General features: G+C 60.2%; 1 protein-coding gene across 4 annotated transcripts in view; it reads right to left on the bottom strand.

Moving 5' to 3' along the window:
• Tspan18 (tetraspanin 18) overlaps positions 1 to 23,425 on the bottom strand; it is a 154,156-nt gene that overhangs the window by 33,092 nt on the left and 97,639 nt on the right. For all 4 annotated transcript variants that reach the window (XM_076847076.2, XM_076847078.2, XM_076847077.2 and 1 more), the window contains exon 3: positions 21,463 to 21,578. The gene's annotated coding sequence lies outside the window, so the exon portion shown is untranslated. The remainder of the gene's footprint in view (positions 1 to 21,462; positions 21,579 to 23,425) is intronic.

The raw sequence follows: 23,425 nt of genomic DNA, 5'->3' as shown, positions 1-23,425 counted from the left end.
CCCCACTCCCATGTCTCCTCCTGAAGTGGGGAAGTTCTTCCTGGCATCTAGCCAGCTTCTTTCCTGCTCTACTTGCACCACACCATGGCTCTTTGCATCGCGCTCTGCTTCATAGCCTCCAACCCTTCATCTTTAGGCTCTTGCTTGGTCCTCACAGCCGCCAGCAAAGCAAATACGATTGCATTTGATGGGGCGCAGGGCCCAGAGATGTTGAGCAGCTGGCCTGAGCCGGCACAGCGGCGGTCGGGCTGGCGTTGGCCGGCACTGTGCCTTCAGTCTTACTGCTGCCTTCACGGTGCCGTCAACTGTCCAGGCTGCTGTCAACGTCCCATCAATGTTGCTGCGAGTGCCCTCCTCTGCCAGGTGCTCTGGGCCTGTCTGTGCCCACTCGGGGACTTGGCGGGCCTGGCTCTGTGTGGCCCAGGGGAGGCGCTGGGTTGTTCCTGCCCCCTCCTGCCGAGGCCCCCTTCCTTCCCCTCTTGCCCCCGCCCCAGGGCCCAGGGGCTGTCACCAGAGCAGACACAAAGCCCAGGCCCGGCCTCGGCCCGTGGGGCGCACGGCGAGGTCCATGTGCTTGGCCATAACGGCTGCGGTCACAGGGTCCCCTCAGGACAACCGCAGCTGACCCCAGTCCCCCGGCCTGAATGAGGGCGGCCTGTCCTGTGAGAGGACGGCCACAGGCACTTGGTGCTCAGGTGATGGAGGCCAAAGGGACAGAGCGCCCAGGCCGGGGTGGGGCCCTGCTTTCTTCCTGCCCAGAGGGGACACCGCAGCTGCTCCTCGGAGTCCCGAAGAGGTGGTCAGGAGGGGGCGAGGGCAGGACAGGGACAGGCAGCGGCCCAGACAGAGGGGAGCGCTATCCCCGGGAGCCGTGGCCCCCATTCCTGCCCAAACACGGGTGGCCAGGCCAGGAAGGACGCCGGTCATCGTCCAGGAGGGCCAAGCGGCCCACGTCACACAGCTCCCACGGGGACGTCAGCTTCCTTTTGGCAAAATACGAACGCAGGCTGCGCGTCTCCGGCACGTCCCCGGGACTTTGGAACGTTTGCCTGGACTTTGCCAGTTGAGCTATGCTGAGCCGGGACAATAGCCATCGCCACCGTTGTCCCCGATATGGATGGGATGGAAATCCCCACTTGCTCATCTCACCTCTGGGGCTGGGCGGGGAGGAGGGACCCAAGAGAAGGGACATTGGCCTGAAGAGGACAAGAGATGTGCTGAACCCTCACCTAGAACGGCGGTGACAATTGACGACTTCTCCCGTAAAGGGACAGACGGTGAATGTTCCAGGCTTCGTAGTCACGCTGCAGTGTCACAGCCCCTCAGCTGGGGCTGGGGCTCAGGGAGCAGCCCCGGGTGCCAGGAAGCAGCCGTGTGGCTCTGGGACAGGACAGCCTTGTCCCCAAACCACAGGATGTGCCTGCAGGCTGTGGCCCCCGGGTTGTAGGACCGTTAATTCAGCCGCCCCTCCTGGGGCTGGAGGGTGGGGGGCCCCTTCCCCTCTTTGTGTGGACGGGAAGGGACAGAGCTGAGATCCAGGTGGGGCTCAGCCCGTGCTCAGCTGCAGCGTCGGCCACCCCTGGGCACCTCTCTGAGCCCCAGCAGCCTCCGCTCCAACCCGGGGAACCGCGGTACCCCCTCCCAGGGTCGTCAGGAGGGTCCGGGGAGCGTCTCATGGGGACGTATAGCTAATGAGCCACAGCAGGGAGGAGCAGCCGAGGGCCCCAGGCTGGCTCAGGGGATCTTCCCCCCCCCTTGCTGGACGTGTGGCCTTGGCTCAGGGCAGAGTCTCACGGGTCACTGTGAGTGTGCGAGGCGGCCGCAGGCCAGAACAGGACCCACCCTGGAGGAGCGGAGCTGTGGTCCTCATTCAGCAGGAAGCACCTGGGGCTGCGGCCAGGTTCTCCCTCCCCTCTGGACACTTAGTCCCCCCCAACACACACAGACTCCGGCCATTTCCTGGCGGGGGGAGGTGGCCTGCCGGCTCAGCTGGGCACGGAGGCCTGTACCTATAAATCCCTTAGCCCTGCCCCGGGACTGTGACCCCCAGAGGGAGGTGGCCACCTTTAATTTAGAGGCTCTGCATGTGGGCGCTGCTGGGCAAAGCCACCGGCTCAGGTGGCCTCAGGACTGCGGAAGCCTCTTGCTGGGAGGAGGAGGGGGGGGTGTTTCATTTCCCCTGCCCGTTAGTCAATTCAGGCAGAGGAAGACCCCAGGTCCCAGGGACAGGCGGGCTTCCCAGGGACCACATGGACGTGGGTTCCCGTGGGGGCGGGGAGGCGGGCGGGAGAGGCCTGAGCACAGGCTGGCCTGGCCTGGCCGGGCCCCACCCCTGGGCCCTGTGTATGTGGCCCTGGGCTACTTGGAGACGGAGCCCCCACAGGTGACTCAGGGCCCACGGCAGCTCTGACTACTTATGCAGAGCTGGGCCGTGTCCACCCAAGGCCAGGGTCCATTGTGGTCAGCGCGACAGTTTGGAAGGTGACTTGCTGAGGTCCTGCCCCACCGAGCGCCTCCTCTGGGCGCATCATTCTGAACAGCGGATGCTGCTGGAGGAGAGAGTCTCAGGAACAGGCCTCCTCCTGGCTTCCTAGGGTCAGCGTGCCAATGAGGTGAACTTGAACTTGAACCTGAAGCTAGGCCTGTGGGAATCCTCCGGCCCCCTCCCTCCTGGGAGCCCTGGCGGGTGGTCCCGGGGGGTGAAGCCTGACCAGGGTGGAGACTTGGGGGGCAGTGGAGCCCGCGGTGCCCGGGCCTGGCCGGTTCCCTCACCCCGTCAGGGTCCCAACCTCTAAATGTGGGTGCATTTCCTGACGTCATCACCGAAGCTCAGAGGACTCCCTCCTCCCCGGGGAGCTCCGTCCCCGCATGAGGCCACCCCTGTCCTCAGGAGCAGCTTGGAGAGTCAGAGGGTGGCTGGGTCTGAGCAGCCGGGCCTCGGGACCAGCTCACCAGGACAGGCAGTTCCAGAAACCAACCCATGACAGGAGCAGTTTGTGATTCTGCAATGACAGACGTGGCTCTCCCCAGTCCCCACGGCCGCACGGGCGCTGCCGTCAGCACCCCGTCTTCAGTCTTGAAAACTGAGGTCAGGCTGCCCTGGCTGGGGTGCGGTTTGTCCCCCAGGGTCCCCAAGGAGGCTTCTCCCCCAGGGAGGCCTGGTCCTCAGCAAGGAGGAGGGAGGTGCTGGGTCCTTTAAGAGGTGGGGCCTGTGCCAGCCTTGGGTCCGAAGGTGGTCCCTGGAGAGCTAGCTGTGAGGACATCTGGGTCTGGCCTGTGAGTCCTCTCAGGCTTCCTGTTTGAGCTGTGACTCCTTGCTCCTGCCATAGCCCTCTGCCATGGTGTGACACAGCCAAGTGGGCCCTCACCAGTACTGAGCCCACGCAGGTGCCTGCCAGGAACCTCCGGAACTGTGAGCCGAATGGGCTCTTTTTCTTCAGAGCAGCCTGCCTCAGGTGTTTCGCTACAGTCACGCACAGCTGACTGACACACCCGTCAAGGTGGCAGGGCCAGGCAGGAGCAGAGCTGAGATTCGAACCCCGGCAGAGTCCAGGCCTGTAACTAGGGTCCGACGACGCCCCTGTCTCTGGGCCAGCAGGAGCCCAGGGCCTGCTGCAGAAAAACCCCCGCCTGCTGGACGGGCCTTTCTGTGCAGCCCTCTGGATCCCCAGATGACGGTGGGGGCTGCTGTCCACACCCCACCCAGAGGGGAGTGGCGTCGCCTGGTGACTGGGATCCCATGGAACCAGTCACTTCCCCATCTAGAGAAAGTCTGTGCTCATGGGGACACAGGGGTCCCTGAGTCCAGCAGATGGCAGCTCCGAGGCCTGGCCCACAGCCTGCTCTGAAGATCCCTGGTGTTTGACGGGTGGCCCAGAGGTGACTCCTAGGCCAGGCCGCCAAGTGGTTGCCATAGCAGGGGACCTTCTGTGTGACAGTCTCCTGCCACCTTCCCAGCATTGCAGATGCGGGACTGGGGTCCCTGGGAGGGAGCGACACCCCCTCCCCAGGGTGGCAGCTTGGGACAAGGTCATGGGGACTGCTCCCAGGAAGGAGTGGCTTACGCGGAGCCCGAGCCAGCAGACAGGACCTGGGCGCGGGCAGAGGCCGCCTGGGCCAGGGGACCTGCCCATCGCCGGCACCTTGGGGTTGACCCGGAGGAAGGCTGCAGGGCTGTGGGGGACCCCTGGGAGGCACTGTCCGGGGCCCGTGGGTGGCAGTTCTGGTTGGAGAGCGTCACGAAGACTCAGGCTGGTGAGGGGCCAGTTTTCCAGAAAGCCCGCGGCCCCTCCCTCTAGGGACCAGCCTTCCAGCCTCCCCCCGGGACGGCGAGGTCAGGTTCCGTGGGCCAGAACCGTCCTCAGCCATCGGGAAGGGAGGACAGAGAGCTGGGGAGGAGCCAGCCCCTGCCTGGTGCCAAGAGCCCAGGACCCCGCCTCGGGGCCACTTCTCGTCCCTCCCCGTGTCATTGCTGATCTCCCACCAAGTCAACAACCTAGAAGACCCACCATGACCTGACCCCCTCTCTGCCCGGCATTATACCAAGTGTGGGGCCCCTCGAAATTATCCCTGGGAGGTGTCATTACCTTGTGCACCAGAGAAGTTCAGAGCGTTACCCAATGTCACACAGCATGGAAGTGGCTGGGCCATTGTCTGGTGACACAGAACCTCACACGCTCTCTTTCCTTGGTGCCTATAATGGCTATGGAGGGAAACACCTTCCCTCAGATTCCTGGGAATCTGAGAAGAGACCAGGAGAGCAAAACTGCCTGCAGATCTGTTTTATCTGACACATTCCCACCAAAAAAAAAAAATCTGTGTTTTACCTCAAAATACCTCCACAGTTTCCTAATGGAAACCAGGAGCCACCTTCCCGATCTCTAAGAGCACAGTCCTTCCCATGGGTGCACAGGGCTGATCCTGAGCTCTGGACCCCCTGGTTTGGGGAGAAGGACCCCAGGCCGTGTGGGTACCCACCCTCAGTTTAAAAAGCACCATCCTGCAGAGTCCCCAGCGCAGACTCACAGCCAGCTTTATGTCAGGAATGTCCCTTCCAACATGTCCCTCCTTCCTTCCTGCAGGGGCCAAAGGAAGCCCCTCCCCCACACCAGGACAGCGGGGCCCAGAGAGCAGGGAGCCCCCTGGCCCTACAGAGGCCCATCCTGTGGCCCCTCAGAGTGTGCAGGGAGTCCGGTGGGCAACTTGGGGACATGAGCCTCAGTCGGCTGGGGAAAGAGGACGGCCTTCTCCACCCTCCCCTGGGCCTGGCCACCAGTGTGACTTGGGGACCAGGTGTGGGGCGGGGCCTCCGATGGCACTGTGGCCGGGTGGGGGCTGTCGGGGGGCGGGGGGCTGAAAGGCTGCTTGGTTTTCGACGCGTGGTTTGTGAAGGGGCGTCTTAATCCAGGAGGGACGGACTTGAAGTCTGTCATGCTGCGGTGCGTGTGTGAGTACCCAGGGGACGTGGGACGGGTGGGACATGCTCAACCTGCATGTCCCACCACAGGGCACAGGACAGAGGAGCAGGAGATGAGCAAAGAGGACCGAGCTGAGTGACAGCCAGAGGTGGGGAGCAGGCTCTGTCTGGCCTTTTCTGTTTGCAGCGTTGGGGACAGAGCTGGGGGCTGGCCTCGGCCACCCGGGCGCTCTTCCACTGAGCTCCGACCCAGCCAAGTGTCTGATCTTGAAGAGCAAACAAAGCCGTCCATTCTCCCGCTGCGCGCCCTATTAGCACTGATTAGGCGGCCTGGGAATTCCCGAACCTCATGATTGCGGTGAGCAGAGTCCTTCCTCCGGGCACAGGGAAGGGGAGCACCCCCTCCCGTCTCTGTGCCAAGTGACGGTGTCGCTGAGACCCGTGCTCTCTCCCCACCCACGGCCCCAGACCCTGGGGTTCCCCAGAGCCCCCCGATGCCCAGGAAGACAGTCTGAGGGTGCAGGGTGAGGCTTCTGGGGGATTTGGGGCGTTAGGCTGGGAGACTGGGGTCAGGAGCCGAGGAATGACGGAGACCCGGAGCCTGGGACCTGGGCCTCTTCCCCCGAATGACTGGGGACAGTCCCCTCCATGGCAACGTGGCTCAGACAACCTTCCCGGGCCACCGGGTCCCGCTCCTGGTCAATGGCCATTAACTGAACCACAGTTTACAGGCAGCGCCCCAGGACTGGCACCAGCACAGCTGTGACTTCAGTGTCCCCAGGCCCCTCCCAGATGCCCCACTGGCAGCCGGACAGCTTAGGGAACCACAATCAAGCCATGACGAGGCCCCGAGCAGCTTGGTGGCGGGATGGCCCCTTCTGCCAGCTCACAGGCCCAGGGCGCCTGGGAGTGGCCGGGCAGGGTCCTTCCCAAAGGCCTCAGTCATGCTCACAAAGACCCTCCCCCAGGGCCTCCCGCCGCAGGGGCTGAGCAGCCCCCTGCCCACCAGCCCCTCTACAGGCTCGGGAGGCCTGGGAGGAGGCGCCAAGGCTCCCCGTGCCTGCCCAGTGGCCCTCCCCTGCCCTGTGACCTTGCCAGCCCCTCCCCAGGATCCCTGCCATCTGTCCAGGGCCCGGCCCAGCCCTGCAGCCAGAGACAGGCCTGTGTTCTTCCCTGTCGGCCTGGGGTGGGGGCTGCGCGTCAGTGGTCCTAAGATCCATTTTCCTACTCTTATGAAAAGGGGCTAAAGCCAGCCGCGGTGGCACACGCCTGTGATCCCAGTGACTCCGGAGGCTGGGGCAGGAGGATCACAAGTTTGAAGGCAGCCTCCGAAACTTAGCGAGGCCCTAAGCGACTTAGTGAGACCCTGGATCAAAAATGCCATAAAAAGGGCTGGGGTGTGGCTCAGCGGTCAAGTGTCCCTGGGTTTAATCCCTGGCACCAAAACAAACAAACAAACAAACAAAAACCACAAAAAACCCACAAAAGCATCACCAACCAAAAGCACTGAAGCCGTACCCCAGGTTCGCTCACGGGGGGGCGGGGGCAGACTCGTATTCCTTGGGCGACTTCTATCTTTTTAAACAAGGAATGTGTATCGTCATGTCATTATAACAATGGTCACCTAAGCCCCCATTCTTAGGCTGCATGTGTTTCAGGTACCACAACTGAACCCAGGCCCTGACCCTACCCTGGGATGGAATGCCTGCCCCCTGTGTCCCCATGGAGGACTTCTCAGCTGCAAGGCCCAGCTTGATGTCTCCGCTGTGGTGGCTGCAGGCAGGGGTCCCTTTTGTCCAGTTCCAATGCATCATCTCAGAGATAAGAAGACCAGGTCCAGAGAGGGGCCGCCATCTCCCCAGGCCACACAGCGAGGCCATGACTGGCAAAATCACACTGGAACCCAGTGGCCTCCTGGGACAGTGACGAGGCCAGAGGTTGGTGCTTCATCATGGCTGCTCCGACCCTGTTCCCTGGAGCCAGCGCCTGCCTCTTTATTGTCCCAGGAAAGACCCAGGGGCTGAGCGCAGAGAACTGGCTGGTTGCTGTCCCTCAGGGGCGGGGGCAGGCAGCAGGGGGTCCTTCCTCCCGCTGGAGTGCAGGCCTGGGCGTGTGGCCAGGCGGGGCCTCCCTCGCTGGTGGGACGAGGCCTGGCTCTGTACCTCGGCCTGCCCCTGACCGGCTGTGGCCCTGGCAAAGTGTCTCCCGTGCCTGAGCGCCCTCTCTCCAGAAGGCTTCCTGGGCAGGGTCCGCTCATCACGGAGAGTCGCACGGAGCTCGGGAGGGTCCCGGAACCACAGCTCGGAGGTGACCAGGCTCAGTCCCACATCAGCTCAAGAGCTGGAAGTCCTGGGGGGCTCAGGCCCAGGCCCACGTGGGGTGGCGAGACCCCCCAGGCAGCTCTCTGGGTTGTGAGATGACGGTGCTGCCGGGCGCTGTGGACGAGGGTGCCTGGGGTCCCTGCAGCCCCAGCCCACGGTGAGAGCCAGGCTCTGTGAACTGGGTGGCCGTGCAGTCATCCGGGCAGGGGCAGGTGGGAGTTGAGGTTCCTGGCCAGAGGGCGCCATCGGGGCTGACTGAGCGGGCAGAAGCGAGTCTTGTTCTGACCAGAGGCCCTGACCCTGGCCCTGAGCAGCTCTGGAAACAAGGCCTCTAAGGGAGGCCCAGCTCCAGGGGGTCCCCGGCTCCCCGCTCAAATGCATCTAGGAGCAGCCAGTCCGGGCTCCTGTCCTGTTCACATCCGCCCCCGGTAGCCGCTAAGAAGGCCGGTCCCACCAGACAGAGGCCCAAGGACAGCGATGTCCCCACCCCAGCCCAGCAGGGGCAGGCGCGCAGTCAGTTCTCTGGCTGCCCCGTTCCTCAGTGACCTCTTTCTGCCGTGGGGGCTTCTAGAAGGAGACCTGGGGACCAGGTAGTCAGGTGACCAGTGCGGGCTGGGAGCATGGAGCCCCCTGCGCAGGGGTGGCCCAGGTGGCACTCACTCTGCCTTCCCAGGCAGAGGGGAGGCGTCTCCTAGGGGCAAACATGGGGAGGGGCTTCCTCTTGGGATCCGCCCTGTGCCCCCAGCCCACGTGGAGGGGAACCAGTGGACCTCCCTGTGCCCTGCGCCGGGCGAGGCCGCTCCCTGTTTGCAGACGGGGAAAGGAGGCTTGGCGCTGCGGCTTCTCTCAGGCGTGCGGCTGGGGGTGGGGCACAGGTGCTCCTCTTGGTCCAGGGCTCCCCACCTCCCTGGCCCACCCTGGGCACTGAAGTGCAGGGGGCAGTTCACCTCCAGGCTGGGCAGGCGAAGTCACCCAGCTGGCCCGGCACAGTGGCCGGGTGGATCTGGCTGGGCCAGCCCGGGAAGGCCCAGCCCAGAGGAGCCCCATCGCCCTGGGCAGGTGGGCCGGCTGGGCGGGTGCTCCGCTCCAGGGGCTGCGAGGAGGCGGGGGCCTCCGTATCCAGGCAACAGGCACAGCTGTCTCCTCAGGACAGCGGTCCCGCGGACGTCCCCAAGGCGGCTAATTTTCAGCTTTCCAGAAAAGAATCAAGCGCGGAGTCCGCCCTCCCGGCTCCCCAGGCCTGCGGGGCCCTGCCGCCCACCAGCCCTCCTCCTGCTGCAGCCTGAGGTCCGCCCAGGCACAGTCTCCTGCAGCGGCTCTCCTTCCCCAGACAAGGGGTCCTGTCTCTGAGAGTCTGAACGCTCCTCCTTTTGCCACCATAAGAATAAGGTAGGGACCACGGAGCCCTCTGAGGCCACCACAGTACTCCACGTAGCCAGGGTCCCTGGGCCAGCCTCCAAGACCACTCAGGGCCCTGGGGTGCCAGAGGGAATTCAGGGCCACTATAAACCCCCTGAGCCAATAATGAACGCCCAGGTGGCCACGGGGCGCTGGGTATGTGGAGTCCTGTCCTGCCGCAGGACCGTGACAACTGGAAGGACGGCGGACACTAGGACACCCCACCAACCAGGCTGCGCGCCCTCTGCCCCAGCCACTCCTTCAAGCTGTTCTCCTGTCCTCTTGTGAGCCCAGCTGAAAAGTCTGTTTCCAGGGACCCCTCCCGGGTGGCACCTCGCGGGTGCCACAGCCACAGGTATCATGAATCCACAGGAGCTCCCGGCTGCCCCATGAGCACACTCTGCCATAAATGCTCCCACTGCCTGGTCATGGGTTTGTCCCCAAGACAGACTCCTGGAGGAGTGCGCCCAGCCCGGCAGGTGGCCCTTGGTAAATAATAACCACATGCTATTCACTCCCGAGGAACCTGATGGCTGTGTGACCTTAGGCAAGTTACTGCACCTCTCTGGGTCTCAGTTTCCTCGTCTTGGGATGCTAAGGGCAGCTACCTCTTAAGGCTGGTATAAGTTATAGAAAGCATTAAGACAGGGCTTGGCATCTGGAGAGCATGATATAAATGTCTGCTATTATTGAATAATGTATGTATTTATGAGGCTTTCGTAGAGTCTAGACTCGCAGCAAAGAGGAAAAGGATCCTCCGACGTGTTGCATTCAGTACTAAACCTCCAGTAACAACGGACATTAATATAGCACTGACCACGTGCTGGGCCCTGCTCTCAGCGTCTTGTACTCATTGATTCTAGCCTTGTGGCGACACTGTGAGGTGGTTCGTGTTGCAGACTGAAGGGACTCACTTCCCAGATTCATGTGTTGAAGCCCTGACCCTCAGTGTGACTGCCTGGGCCCTTCAGGAGGTCATGGTCATGGGGAGGAGCCCTTCACCTGATAAAATCAGTGTCATGATAAGAATTCTCTGGGTCCTCCCTCCCTCTCTCTCTACGCAGCTTAGAGAAAAGCTTGTGTGAGGAGTGGGGGGTGGCTCTCAGCCACCCCCTGATCCTGCCTCCAAGTCCAAGGTCCTGGGGTGAGCATCCAGGCAGGCGTCCCCCTCCCCTGGGCTAGGCACCCCGTAGAGTCCGTCCCCACCAGGAGGAATGGCGGAGGGAACCCGATGGTCTGGCTTAGACATCCAGCTCCTCCAGGGCCGGCCTCCGGCTCAGCATCTTGAAGGTGGAGGTGGGCAGAGGGGGCTGGCCGCATCCTGTGTGGTCCCCAGGGTCCCAGAGTCAGAGCAGCTCCACAAAGGAAGGGGTTCCCGGGCAAGGGGGTGGCCTCCCTGCCCTGGAGGCAGCCTGGCACTGCTGAGCTCCACGCACGCACGAGGGTCAGGGCTGGACCGAACGCTGTCTCCCCAAGTCCACGTGTCCAGACACTGACCTCCAACGTGATGGCATTGAGAGGTGGGAGGTGATGCGGCCGGGAGGGTGGGGCCTCAGGGCAGGATTAGCGCCCTCCCGAGAAGAGGCCCAGGGATACGACAGGAAGACCTCCGCATGAGCCAGGTCCAGGCTGGCAGCCTGATCTTGGACCGTCCGCCTCCAGAACTGTGGGAGACGCATGTCCACTGTTCACGGCCAGAGCTGATGGAGGGTCAGGGTTGGGGGCCAGATACCCCAGCCTCTGCTGCAGCCTCGGGGAGCCATGAAGCACCTAAGAGAGGGCAGCCCACAGAAGCCCGGGAACCCAGCCCAGACGGGGTCTCCTCCGGGACGTCTCCCTGTTCCCGCTCCAGGTTCGTGGTCTGAAAATGGTGGGACTTACAGGAGGAATTCACCCCAATACAAAGACGAGCGGTTCCCCAGTGCAGGGGAAATGACGTGCAGGTGTTGAAGGGTGGATTTGAAATCCCGAGACCCAGGCTGTAAATCCTCGCTCCCTCTGTGTGGCTAGGGGTGAGCGTCTCAACCTCCCTGAGATTCCACCTCAGAGGATAGAACCAGAGATCCCCCGACACCCATAGGCTTGGCCCTCAGCGTGCCACGACCCGAGCTCCTTTGGTCTGTGATAGACAGGGAGCGGCCTGGCCAGGACGATTGGAGCAGGCGTGGGAGGCTGCAGGCGTGGGAGGCTGCAGGCGTGGGAGGGGGACAGAGGGTTCCTTCCTGCACCTACAGCACGCGCTTAGGACTGGGCCTGGGCAGGCTGTGGGGAGACGGGAAGCCAAGGAGGGGACAGTCTCTGCCCCTCCAGCAGCCCGCCATCAATAGGAGCCCACACACGGTGCACAGTTCCGTGCGCATAGTGTCCCCAAAAGGCAGCTACAGAGATAGAGAGCATGCTGCTGGCTGCTGGGCTGGGGCCAGGGCCGGGGGGCAAATAGGCACCAGGTTTCTTTCGAGGGTAATGGGAATATTCTAGAAGCAGACTGTAGAGATGGTTGTGCAACTTTGTAAATTGACTACATACTACGGGATCGTATCCGGAACAAGTGGCTTCTGCGGTGTGTGAATCCTTCCTCTCCAAAGCTGCTTCTAAAACCCCAGAAACGGTAGCAACAGAACTGGACTCTGGAAGGGTCAGTGCATGGGAAGTCATTAAGATCAAGGTCACCAGGCCTGGGTCCATGAGGTCAAAGGTCACTGCTGCTGTTTTTTTTTTTTTTTTTTTTTTTTTAAATACTGGGGGTTGAGCACAGAGGCCTCTACCACTGGGTGACATCCCCAGCCCTTTTTAATGTTTTCTTTTGTGACAGAGTCTTGCTCAGTTGCTGAGGCTGGCCTTGAACTTGAGATCCTCCTGGATGACAGGTGTGTGCCAAAGCTCTGGAAAGTAAGTCACTGGCCTCAGGACGCCCAGCTAGCGGGAGGGGAGGATTTGAACCCAGGGCCTGTGACAAACAAGGGAGTAGCCAAGCACTGCTCTCCCGGTTGGTCGCGGGCTCCCATCACCAAAGCTCCGCATCAGAGGCTAAACGACCCCCTCCCGGGAGTCAAAGCAGATGACCTCGAGACCCCTCCGGGTCCAGGTCGTCCGTGAGGCCACAGGTCCCTGCGGATCGTCTCCTGTATCCAGTCAAGTGGGAGACAAAGGCCTGAGCCACCCGAGGGAGGGGACCTGGTGGCCGGGCCTGGCTGGCACCTCCCCAGCTGGCCGCAGCTCCTCCGAGTGCTTGCCACAAATCAGCCCTGATTTCCGGTTGGGGACAACGGTGACATCTGAATACACACAGGCCAGGGCAGCTCCAAGAGAGGGCACCTCAGCCACACCAGAGCATCAGGGGGGCCCAGGTGCTGCCCTCCAGGCCCACGGGTCCTGCCTGGCCCTAGCCAGGGCCCGCTCATCTCTGCCCCTCCTACCTGGGCAGGGTCCCCTGGGGCAGTTTCCCAGGCCCTGCTGGTGGCAGGCCTCAACAAGGCTGGGCTCTTTGGGGGCCCCTGCAAAACAGCAGCCCTGGTTCTGGAAGAGCCCCCCCACCATGTGCCTGTGGCCCCAGGAGCCGGGGCGGAAGGCTGGGGTCCCCCAGGAAGGGGCCGGGCTGGGCTGGGCTGGGGCTTCCTTTGTCGCCTCCTCCCCATGGGACCCCCAAGCCAGGCCCAGGTGGGAGGCCGGGCCTCTTGACCACACCCGCACCTACATCCGGACTTTACCTCCGGCCCCTCCGACCTCCACCTGGTCTCTGGAGTGGGTGCACTTCTGGGGACCCCCATACCAGGCCCAGGTCTCTAAACACAGCTGGGATCTTAGTCTCCTACACCCCAAAGAAAGGAAGGGGGCCCTGGGGGCGGAAGTCATGTGCTGGGGACCACTGAAGGCTTCCCACAAAGAGGGACAGCAGGGGACACCAGGGCTCCATCCTTCATCAGCTCCCTTGAGGGGTCATCTAGCAACAGGGCGGGGCTCCTGGTGACCCAGGGTGTCCGTGGGCAGCCTGCCTTCTCCCCGCCCCCACTCGCAGCTCAGCCTGCTCCCCAGAAGACGCCTGTCCCCTGCCGGGCCTTACAGTGACTGCAACTGGTTCTGTCCCTCAATGAGCCCTCTGTGGTTCACCTGCAGCCACCGTCACTGCCCCACCATCGTCCGGGGGGCAGGGCCGGGAGAGGGCTGCCCCTCCTCTGCAGACACCCTTTCATGAGGAACTCTGAGCACAAAGGCCTATTTATCACCCCCCTCCCCTCGCCCACTTCTCAGTCCACCCGGGCACCACTCGGGCTCCTGGAATTCCTCTGCTCTATCATGCCCCCGGGACTTTGCACGACTGATCCCCCTGCCAGGAATCCTCCCCCTCCCCGGTGCACACACAGCCGCCTTTGTCCACCTCTAAGTCACTCAGGAGCACAGCCCCCCCCCCCACCTCCCCCTTCCCAGCGTGGGCTCCCTCCCTGCCTGGGGGCGGGGGCTGCGCAGTGTGTGAGACACGGTGTCGCCTGCCTTTGTCCTCGGTGGTTCTCAGATTGGAGCAGCCGTCAGCATCTCCTGGGGGGCTTGTCAAAACCCACCCTCCAAGTTCCTGCCCTGCAGGTCAGCGGGGTGGGGGGGCCTCCTGGGAATCAGCATTTCAACCCGTTCCCAGGAGCCTCAGCCGCTGCTCTGAGAACCACGTTTGGTGGTCTGTGTCCCCTTTCCTGAGATGGTGGGAGGCATGGTCCCATCCCTGGGGGGTTGCTGGTTCCCGTGGCCAGATAGAGGGGCTGGGCCTAGGACGATGGCCCGTCCACCCTCCAGGCTCTGGAAACTTCTCCAGGGGCCTTAGGCTGGCATCCTGAATGGGGAGGGGGAAGGGGCAGAGGCCAAGGCCAGGGGCCAGGGCAGAGAGTGTCTCTGGAGATTAGCAAGAGAATGGGATTTAGGGGGACCCTCGTCAGAAGCTCAGGCACCCTGTTTCCAGAACAGCCCTCCCAAGGTCATGGGGAGACCCTGAGATACAGGAGGAGAGCAGCTGGGGGTCCAGGGCCTAAACTCATGGCCTGTGTGACCAGAGGCCAGGCTGTGCCCTGGTTGGCACAGAAACAGCTGCTGACCCTCTGCCTTGACCCGACCCCAGGTGGCAGAGGAGCCTGTCTGGGGTCCTGTGGGGTCTGAAGTCTAAGAGCCCTTCCCAAAGGTTTGGATCACACAAGGCCACCAAGGCTTCTGTGAGATCTGCGGGGACAGGAAGCCCCCTCTCCAGTGTAAACTACCAGGATCCAGGAGGCTGGGGCTACACGGAACCCTGGGACACTGTGACAGAGAGGGGCTGGCATGTGGCCAGTGTCTGGCGAGCTTGGCACTCCCCGCCTGGCCTGAGTACAGCTCAGCTCGGGCCACCCCCTCCACGGTCATGTGGTATCCCAGGGGGCACTGGAGACCCTCAGGACAGAGCTAAAGTTGCCAGAAGCCAGGCTGTCCCTGGTGCCATGGGACCACTTGGGTACCAGCCTTAAGACTTCTGGTCTGGTCAGCAATATGCCACAACAGCCACCAGGCTCCTGTCTCCTCTTGACTGAGCACCTACCCTTAAGGAGGAAGAAAAATAAATTAAAAAAGTCTCCTAGTTGGAGTTTGTCTTGGGGCGCTCTATATTCAAAGACCTGGGGGGCGGTGGCGAGGGAGAGATGGAGTTGGCAGGTGGGGAGGGGCATTTGTTTTGTAATTTAAATCCTTCCAGATCATTTGAATTTTCAAAGAACATGTATCAGTCTGGTAATAACTTTCCAAAATAATTTTTGTCTTAAAACAGCAAAGCAATCAGCTAAACTCCATTTGTAAGAGAGAGGTTTATGCAACAGATAGCTTACAGGGGTCATTAAATAGACCATCTCCATTCTTTCCTGAGCGGCAGCCTGGGCCCGGAGCGCTGCGACATGGCTTAGCACCCATTATTTAATTTAAAGCTCATCAAGTTCCATGAGCTGGATGCTATTAGTGCCACCATCTCCTAGATGAAAGAATAAACTGCAGGAGACTAAATAACACGCCCAAGGTCATCCTGCCTTGAACTCCGGCCTGCCTGACGGCCGGCCTGTCCATCAGCACACACGAGGCTGCCTCCCAGAAATCGACAAGCTCCAAAGCCGCTGTCGTGAGTCCATTCTGCTACCTGAAAACTACTGATACCCCCCGGAGCCTAAATCAAATTGTCACAGGAACACAAACCAAGAGATTGGTGTCTGCAGCCAAACTGGCTGAGGGTTGGAAAGCGTGGAGTAGCACAGCCCGTTCATCTGTCCGTCCATTCGGCAGCCCCTGATTGGCAGCCCACCCGCGGTGCCCCGCTCCATGCTGAGGATCGGAAAAGGTGAGATGCCCACAGCCCCCAGGAAAGGCAAGGCCAACACAGGCTGGACGGGAGGGACCCTGGCACCTGCCAATTTGCTGAGTTCGTGGTAACTCAGGATGGAAGCGTGCATTGCAAGGAGTGCAAGTGAAACACCTCGGTGTCACCCGGAGACTGCAGCAGGCCCCCCTCCTCTCCAGAGCACTCAGCGTTCAGAATGCCTGAGGGAACCGCTGGCCATGCACCCCTGGGTCCCCCACAACTGACGTGGGTTCTCTAGCATTTTATCAAGGCCGTCGGCCCCAGATGGCAAGAAGGGGCTAAGGAAAGCTCTAGAAGCTGCAGGGCGCAGGGGTGGGATTTACGGCCCAGGGTCCAGCACATGGTGTCATACTCAATAGGACCCCGTTTGGGTGGTTCCATGTCCATTTGGAGACGAAGGGGCTGGGGAATGTGGCTCCCTGATCACCAAGTGTTCTGGGACAAGGACCAACAGGCTCTACACACCAGTGACCATCTGGGATGACTCCTACAGAGTCACAGAACTGCCATCAAATTCAACAGCACCAGCAGCATTCGCTACCCCTGAGTGCTGGCGCTCTGACAGGCGCCCGTTAATCACTTTTCTTATTTAATTCTCCCGTTTAATCTCTACCTCAATTCTGTGAGTTGTTGACTATTGCTATCCCCAATTTACAGATGAGAAAACTGAGGCTCAGGGCTAGGACTGAGCCAGGTCTGACTGGGAGTAGGACCTCGCCCTTCATGTGACAAGTGCCAAACTATAGTATGCCAAAGTCACTCTAGCATGGCTGGGACAAGGAACCCGGTGCCCAGGGGTCTGCTGCAACGTTTGCTGCTCATCATGCTGTAAGTAAAATGGAAAAGTTGAAAAGCCGGGGGATTCTGTGATTCCCTCCGGCACCTTCCATCTCTTCTAAAGGGCTCGCCCCCACCTCCTTTCCTGGGGGGAAGAGGAAGAGGAAGAGGAGGTGCTGCTCAGCTCCCAGCTCTAGTCTGAGGCTGCCTTGAAGACAGCCCTGTGGTCAACCGGAGGCTGCAGAAGGACAGTGGCTGCCAGGGCATCCACTCCCACCTGGCCCAGTCTTTGCCTCCTGGGACTCCGCACAACATCCTCGCCCATACTGTCCCCCCACCAGTGTCCAAAGCCCAGTCCCCATGTGCTGTGTCCCCGGATTTATCACTACCCCCCACCCATCCCCTGGAGTTCCCAAGCCTCGTTCACATCTCTGTCCCCAGCCCCTGGTTCCTCATTTGGGTGGCGGCGCCCCTTGGCAACAGGCTGGGGGCTCTCAGCCCTGGTGCCCAAGTTGCTTCTGGAGTGCAACAGAAAGAATGAGAAAGGGCAGTGGCACCTGCCACTTCTGTGTGTGTGTTGCACACCCAGACCAGGTACCCAGGGCCACCGCCACCAGTGTCTTAGGACTCTAAGTCCCAGAGGGTGAGGACCAAGTCATTCTATTACTTCTGCAGCATCAGAGGCAGCTGGAGGCTTTTGAAATTGCGGAAAATAGTTGACTTATAAACCTTGCCCATGGGGGGCTCCGTGCTGAGGGACCCCTGGGCGGGGAAGGAGATGGAGACACTGGAAGGCAGGTCCTGCTCTCTGGGGATCTCCTGGAGGCAGGAACCTTTGCAATTCGCTCATCAACAATGTCCCTGGGCTGCCGACTACAGGAACCATCCCTCCAGGACCTGGAGGCTGAGCACACCATATAAGGCAGGGCGGCGCTGACTGCAGAGCGGTCTGCGTGGTGACTCAGACCTGTGGAGTCCACAGTGGAGACAGAGCACAGGAGCCCTGGGGCAGGGCCAAGAGGGCTGTGGTCAACCCAAACCAAGCAAGGGGCAGATTTGAAAAAGCACGTGGCCACATTGCCTGGGAGCAGCGTCCTAAGCTGTGTTTTGTTTTAATTTTTTTTCCATCGTTTTCTGCTAAGCAATCATTTTTTTTCCCTAATGAAATAAGCCGCACCCTAAATGCATAACAGACCTGCGGCAGGGGGCACCAGCCGGGCCAGCTCCAGTGGGGACAGTGCCCTTCTCCTCCCCTGGACTGCTGGGCTGGTCGCCTGGGAAAGGCCCCTATCTGAGAGGCCATTTAAGCCAAGTAAACCCTAAAGAGTCTGCAGAAATCCACCCCCCACCCCGCCCTGCAATGAAGGGGCGGCGGGGAGAGAGGGAGGGAAAGGTGCTAGGGGGTGGCGCTCGGGAGCGCAGGAGAAGGGCTTTCTGGGGTAAGCCTTTGGGAAGTGAGGCACTAGGGGAGAAGGGCTTTCTGGGGTAAGCCTTTGGGAAGTGAGGCACAACCTGGGGACAGGTGATGCCTGGTGTGTTCTTAAGCCAGGCTTCTTTCCTCCCCCCTTTGTTCTGCAGTGCCGGGGATCAGGAGCGCAGGCCAGGCAAGCGCTCTGCCCAGCTCCGCCCCAGCGAGGTCAGGCTTTAGATGCCAGATTCACCCCAAATCAGACACCTGTCCCAGGAAGACCAACCCGGGTCGCATGAACCACGGAAGAGGGACAAGTCGGAGCCCCCGTTGCTTCCCGCGCGCTGCCCCGCACTGCACTCCTTTGTCCTGGAGAGAACAGCGCCTGGATTTCCCTCCGAGAAACCTCCCGGCTCGGCATTCCAGAGATTCCCCACGACACGCCCCACCCGCACCAGCCACGCCCCACTAACCTCGTCCGCCAATCAGCAATTAGCCCCCAGGTTTCAATGATTGGTCAGAGATGGTCATGTGACCACGCCAGCCAATGAGCTTCGACTCTGGGACTGTGGTTGAACTCCCGGGGAAAGGCGGCTCCCCTTCTGCCTGGGGTTGGACCTGGGAGCCGCACCGCAGCCTGGAGCTGCGGGCCTCCGCTGTGCCGCCACGCGGGGATGCCCGCTGGGGACTAGGCCCACGGGAGAGAAGCAGGGGCACAGATGTGGTGTGACACATCCAATGGGCAAAGGCCCTGAATTCAGCACTGACTCGACACCAGTATACAGACCCTAAATGGCCAATTTATTCGACACCAAGAAAAGACCAACCTGTCACCTGCCTTACTGACCCTGATGGGCGTTGCTTCCTAGTGACACAGCACCTGCCGTCTTGCACAGCCTGTGCCTCCCCTCCCCATCTTAGGACCCATCTTTGGCTCTTCGTTTTTTGAAATATGTTATTTATTTCTAGATGGGATAATAGTTGTACATATCGGTGTACAACCCGTCACGATCAGATCCGGGCAGTTGGCATCTTCATCAGTTCATCACCCCAGAAGTTATCATTTCTTTATGTCAGGAACATTCAAAATTATGTCAACCAGCTATTTTGAAATATGCAGAGAATTTTTGCACCCATAGTATAAATTTTTGACAAAAGGGCTCGGACAATAATCCACCTATGCTGTACAATGCACTTTGACATTTTGCAGGCAAATTTTGATGTTGTGAAATTCTCACTTTTTCATTAGGTATATTTTCTTTTTCCTTTTAAAAAAAAGTTTTCTCTATTTTGAGACAGGGTCTCCCTAAGTTGCCCAGGATTTGCTGTCCTCCTGCCTCAGTCTCCTGAGACGTCCCTGGTCCTTGCTTACCTGAACCTGGGGGACTCTTGGACCCTGGGACAGTGCCTGGGCCAGCTGAGCTGTGCTTGCCTCCATCCATCCATCGTCCCAGCTGCTGGGCCCCTCTTGGGAGAGCTGTTTGGGTGCCTAGTGAGACCCCTGTGCCCTGTCTGAGAGCCACTCATTCTGTCCCTCTCCTTATGGTCCCAAACATGGACCTTCGGAAGAGACAGACTCAACACCATGAATGTTCATGGGGTCCTGGAATCCAGCCACTCCTGAACTTGGGGCAGGAGGGGCCACCGCAGGGCTCTGGTTCAGTCTCAGAAGAACCAGCCATGGGAAGAGGCTGCAGGGGTGGTGGGACAGGCTTGGGCTCGGATGTCAAGCAGGCCATGAGCAGTTCCCAGGCTCTGACCTTCCGCATCAACTTTAAAACAGGGATCCCTCCACTGTCCACCTAGGGGCAGGCTGAAAGCCACAAACTGACCGCATCGATGGCTGGTGAGGGTGTGCAGCCACAGGAAGCCTCATTCATGGCTGAGAGGGAGAGAGGGAGGGAAAGGTGCTATGGGGTGGTGCTCGGGAGCGCAGGACCCTGGGGAGAAGGGCTTTCTGGGGTAAGCCTTTGGGAAAGCCAGCACAACCTGGGGACAGGTGATGCCTAGAGTATTCTGTGAAAGCCAGGCTTTCACATCGGAATGCAAAATGGGAGACAGTGCCACAGGTTCTTATGAAGGTAAGAGTAGTCCTGCCGTGCCGTCCAGCAGCAGTGGCTCAAATAAGCTGAAAACTTAAGTCCACACACACAAAAAGCTACGAACAAATGTTTACAGCAGCTCTGGTCAGAACTGGCAAACACTGGAAGCGGCTAATAGGTCCTTCAATAAGCAAACCCGTGAACGACTATGGCGCCAGCATTGGAATGCTGTCCACAATAAAAAGAAACAAGTTATTGGAGGGCTCAGAGGTGCATGTCTGTAATCCCAGTGACTCAGGAGGCTGAGGCAGGAGGGTTGCAAGTTTGAGGCCAGCCTCAGTAACTTAGTGAGGCCCTAAACAACTTTATTTTCTGTCTGAAAATAAAAATAAAAAGGGCTGGGGATGAGTCTCAGTGGTTGAGAGCCCCTGGGTTCAAACCCTTGTTCCAAATTAAAAAAAAAAAAAAAAAAAAAAAAAACTAAAACAAACTGCCATATACAGAAAGACACAGGGAACCTTAAATACATATTTCTAGGTGAAAGAAGCCTGTCTCAAGGCTGTGCACTGTGACTCCAGCCATCTAGACAAGGCAAAATGACAGTGATGGTACAAACTGGTGCCGGGGAGGAACATGGAAGATTGAAAAAAAGTACCAGGGAACGGCCCACCTGCTGGGCAGAGGAGCCCGGGATTCATCTCCCTTCTCCCACGGACTGTGCGTGGCCAGGAGGTCACCAGCACAAAGACTCTCATTCCCAGCTTTCCGTGCAGCAGGGGCACCAAGTGACCACATTCTGGCCATTGGATGTGACAAATGCATCAGTTTAGAAGAAGGCAGCACCCCCTCCTCTGCTGACGTCCCCTCTCTCATGACCGGGTTGGAGACACCACGGTGGGTCACGTGGACAATAATGGTGGAGCTGTAGACGGAAGGAACCTGGGCCCCAGTGGTTTCCGTGAAAGATCGGTTTACTTGGGATTTTACTTAGAGAAAAATTCCCCTCTCTGTGGCTTAAGAAACTGATATTTGGGGTTTTGTTGCGGATGAACAATCTCTGATGGCCAGGGACCTCCAGGATGCTCTCAGGGCTGTGCGCAGCACAGGTAAACATCTCAGTCCGTCCGTCCGTCAACCATTAGTGGGCCAGCTTCCTGTGCTGGGGTTCAACCACGAACAAGGCAGAGGCTGAGTCCACACCCTAGCTGGGGGCAGGCCACCCATGTGACCATGCCCGCATGGTGGATTGCCACGTGCGCAGGAATGCAACGTGGGTTCTTGGGTTCTTCTCCTGCTGAGCCCTTTTTATCTATTTTCTATTTTTTAATATTTATTTTTTAGTTGTAGTTGAACACCATATCTTTTATTTATTTATGTTTTGTGGTGCTGAGGTCCGGACCCAGGGCCTCGTGCTGGTGTGAGGTGAGCTCTGTACCGCAGAGCCCCAATCCCGCCCTTTATCCATAATCCTAAACACAAACCCAGGAGGCGGAGGGGTTCCTTCCTAATTTGACTAATGAGTCAGAAGAGACACAGAGAGGTTGAGGGACAGGTCCCGGGCCACAAACTGGTGCTTCCCAAATCTGAGCCTAGGTCTATTAGAGCTCAGAGCCTGAACATTGGGCCTCCTGCCCACAGGGACTGAGACGGGGCTGTGTGGGAGAATGGAGGTGCCGGCTGGTGGTTACACTTAGCAGCAATAAAAGTAGCATAAAACCCCTCGCTGACAAGCCCGAGTCCCTTACCTGCTAGGTGGCACTGGGAGGTCTTCTAAGGGTCGCGCCCGTGTTTCTAGAATCTTCTTCAAGAGAGGCTCTGCTGGCAGGCTCAGAGCGCGGGTTCCAGCAGGCTCGAGGTGCGCCTGTGGGGAGAAGAGGAGCAGCCATGACTCTCTGGTGGGGAGCTTCACGGGGTTCGGCTCTGCCCAGGGCCCTGCTTCCTGTTTGGAGGCTCCCAGGCCCTGGAGGAGGCCGAGGGAGGAGGCGGAGACCGCAGCAGCCTGGGGTCTGCAGTGGGTCAGAGGTCCCATCGCGTGGGTCCCGGCGGAAACAGCCTGGACTCAGAGACAGACATGAGCCCGTGTGTGCAGGTCCCAGGTGAAAACACAAGGGTCACGGCCACTGCATGGAGCAGAGTGCCCCGCAGAGGTGGAGGCTCAGCAAATGCTTCATGATTTGCTTCAGTGTAAGACAGGACTCGCCGAGTCTGCGCAAGTGGAAGGAAATGTGAAGACCCTGAGCCCATGGGAGCGAAGTTCCTTCCTCTTGTCAACCTGCATTCTTGGAATGCTCCAGCCAGCCCAACCTGTGCCTCTTTGTACCAATGAGACCGATGCCCAGAGGGGGTTAGTGACTAGCCCAAAGTCACACAGCAAATCGATTGCCCAGCAAGGCCTGAACTCCTGTTCTCTCTTCATGCGTGGCAGGTGCTCTCTCCAGGGCAGTGCCCTCCTTTGCCATTTCAAGACTCGTAACCCCTAGAGCAGTCCCAGGCTCAGCAGGAGCTGAGCTGCGTGCCAACAGGTGGCTCTCTCTACCTTGTAGGGCCACAGCAGGGAACGACTTCCTGGCTGTGTTCAAGTGCAGACCAGGTGCGGGAGGCAGTGTGCCCAGTGGTCAGCAGCGTGGGCTGCAGAGGCAGGTGGCCCTCGGTCACATGCTGGGGCCACCCCTTTCCAGATTCGGGGCCTTGGGTCTCAGGGCGCTGGCGTCTCCATTTTAAGCAGCTAACAATAGCTGCTGTCCCCCAAGACTGCTGGGAGTTAGAATGACCTCAGTAAGTCCGGGAAACCCGCAGGTGAGCACTTGGCATACAGAGGTCGCTCAATAAATGTCAGGGAGGTGCCGAGATGAGGGCGGTGTGCGCGGGAGGCGAGGAGGGGCGCGGCGGGAGGGGCGGTGTGTCCCTGGCACAGTGGGTCTCGGACACAGGGCACCTCGGAGACCTCCCAGCCCGGCGCTGCCCTCCTTTGACCAGCCAGCGAAACGCAGGGCCATCAGCCTCTGCGAGCTGGTGGGCTAGGGTCACGGGCGGCAGCGGGTGCCTGAGGACTGGGGCGGGGCCCACTCCCCAGGAGGAGTGTTCTGGCATTTTCCAAAGAAAGGCAGGGACAGATGCAGGAAAGAGGCGGCTATGAGATGGCTTCAGCACCAGGAAGGGCCATTCTGGCCAGGTCACCCTGTCACCTGTCCCTGCCACAGTGCCTGGCCCCATCCTGTGTCTCTGAGTCTCTCTGGGCTTCCCCAGCATCTCCCCCTCCTGGGGACCCCCAGCCCAGGCCCCTTACACTGGCTGAGAAGCAGGTGCTCCCCAGATGAACAGAATGGGGGGTCTTTGCCTCGGGGGGCTGCAGCTGTGGGCCCCATCCCTGTGGGCAGGAGTCCTATGGTCCGATCCAGCCCACCTGCCACCGCCCTCAGGCGCCCTGGCCTGCCCTGGGCCTCGGAGTCCCCGTCTGTCAACTCGGTGTTGGGAGCCCACCGCGAGCCCCTGCAGCCTCGGGGTCGTCTGAGGCTCCACAAGGCACAGGGAAGGGCTCTCCTGCCAGAGCCCCGTGACCCCAGCAGAGCCCAGGAGGCGCTGTGTCACGTGCTGGCTTCCTGGGGGAGGTGGCGTGAGCATGGAGGGCGCGGGGTGCTGTGGCAGAGACCAGGAGGCAGGACAGGGAGGGTGTTCCGGACCCCGCCGGGTGCCTGGGAGGAGGCTGGG

The sequence above is a fragment of the Callospermophilus lateralis genome, chromosome 2, assembly GCF_048772815.1.
Source record: "Callospermophilus lateralis isolate mCalLat2 chromosome 2, mCalLat2.hap1, whole genome shotgun sequence".
NCBI lineage: Eukaryota > Metazoa > Chordata > Mammalia > Rodentia > Sciuridae > Callospermophilus > Callospermophilus lateralis.
Note: the sequence above shows the minus strand (reverse complement) of the source record. Positions and strands in the feature narration are given on the sequence as shown.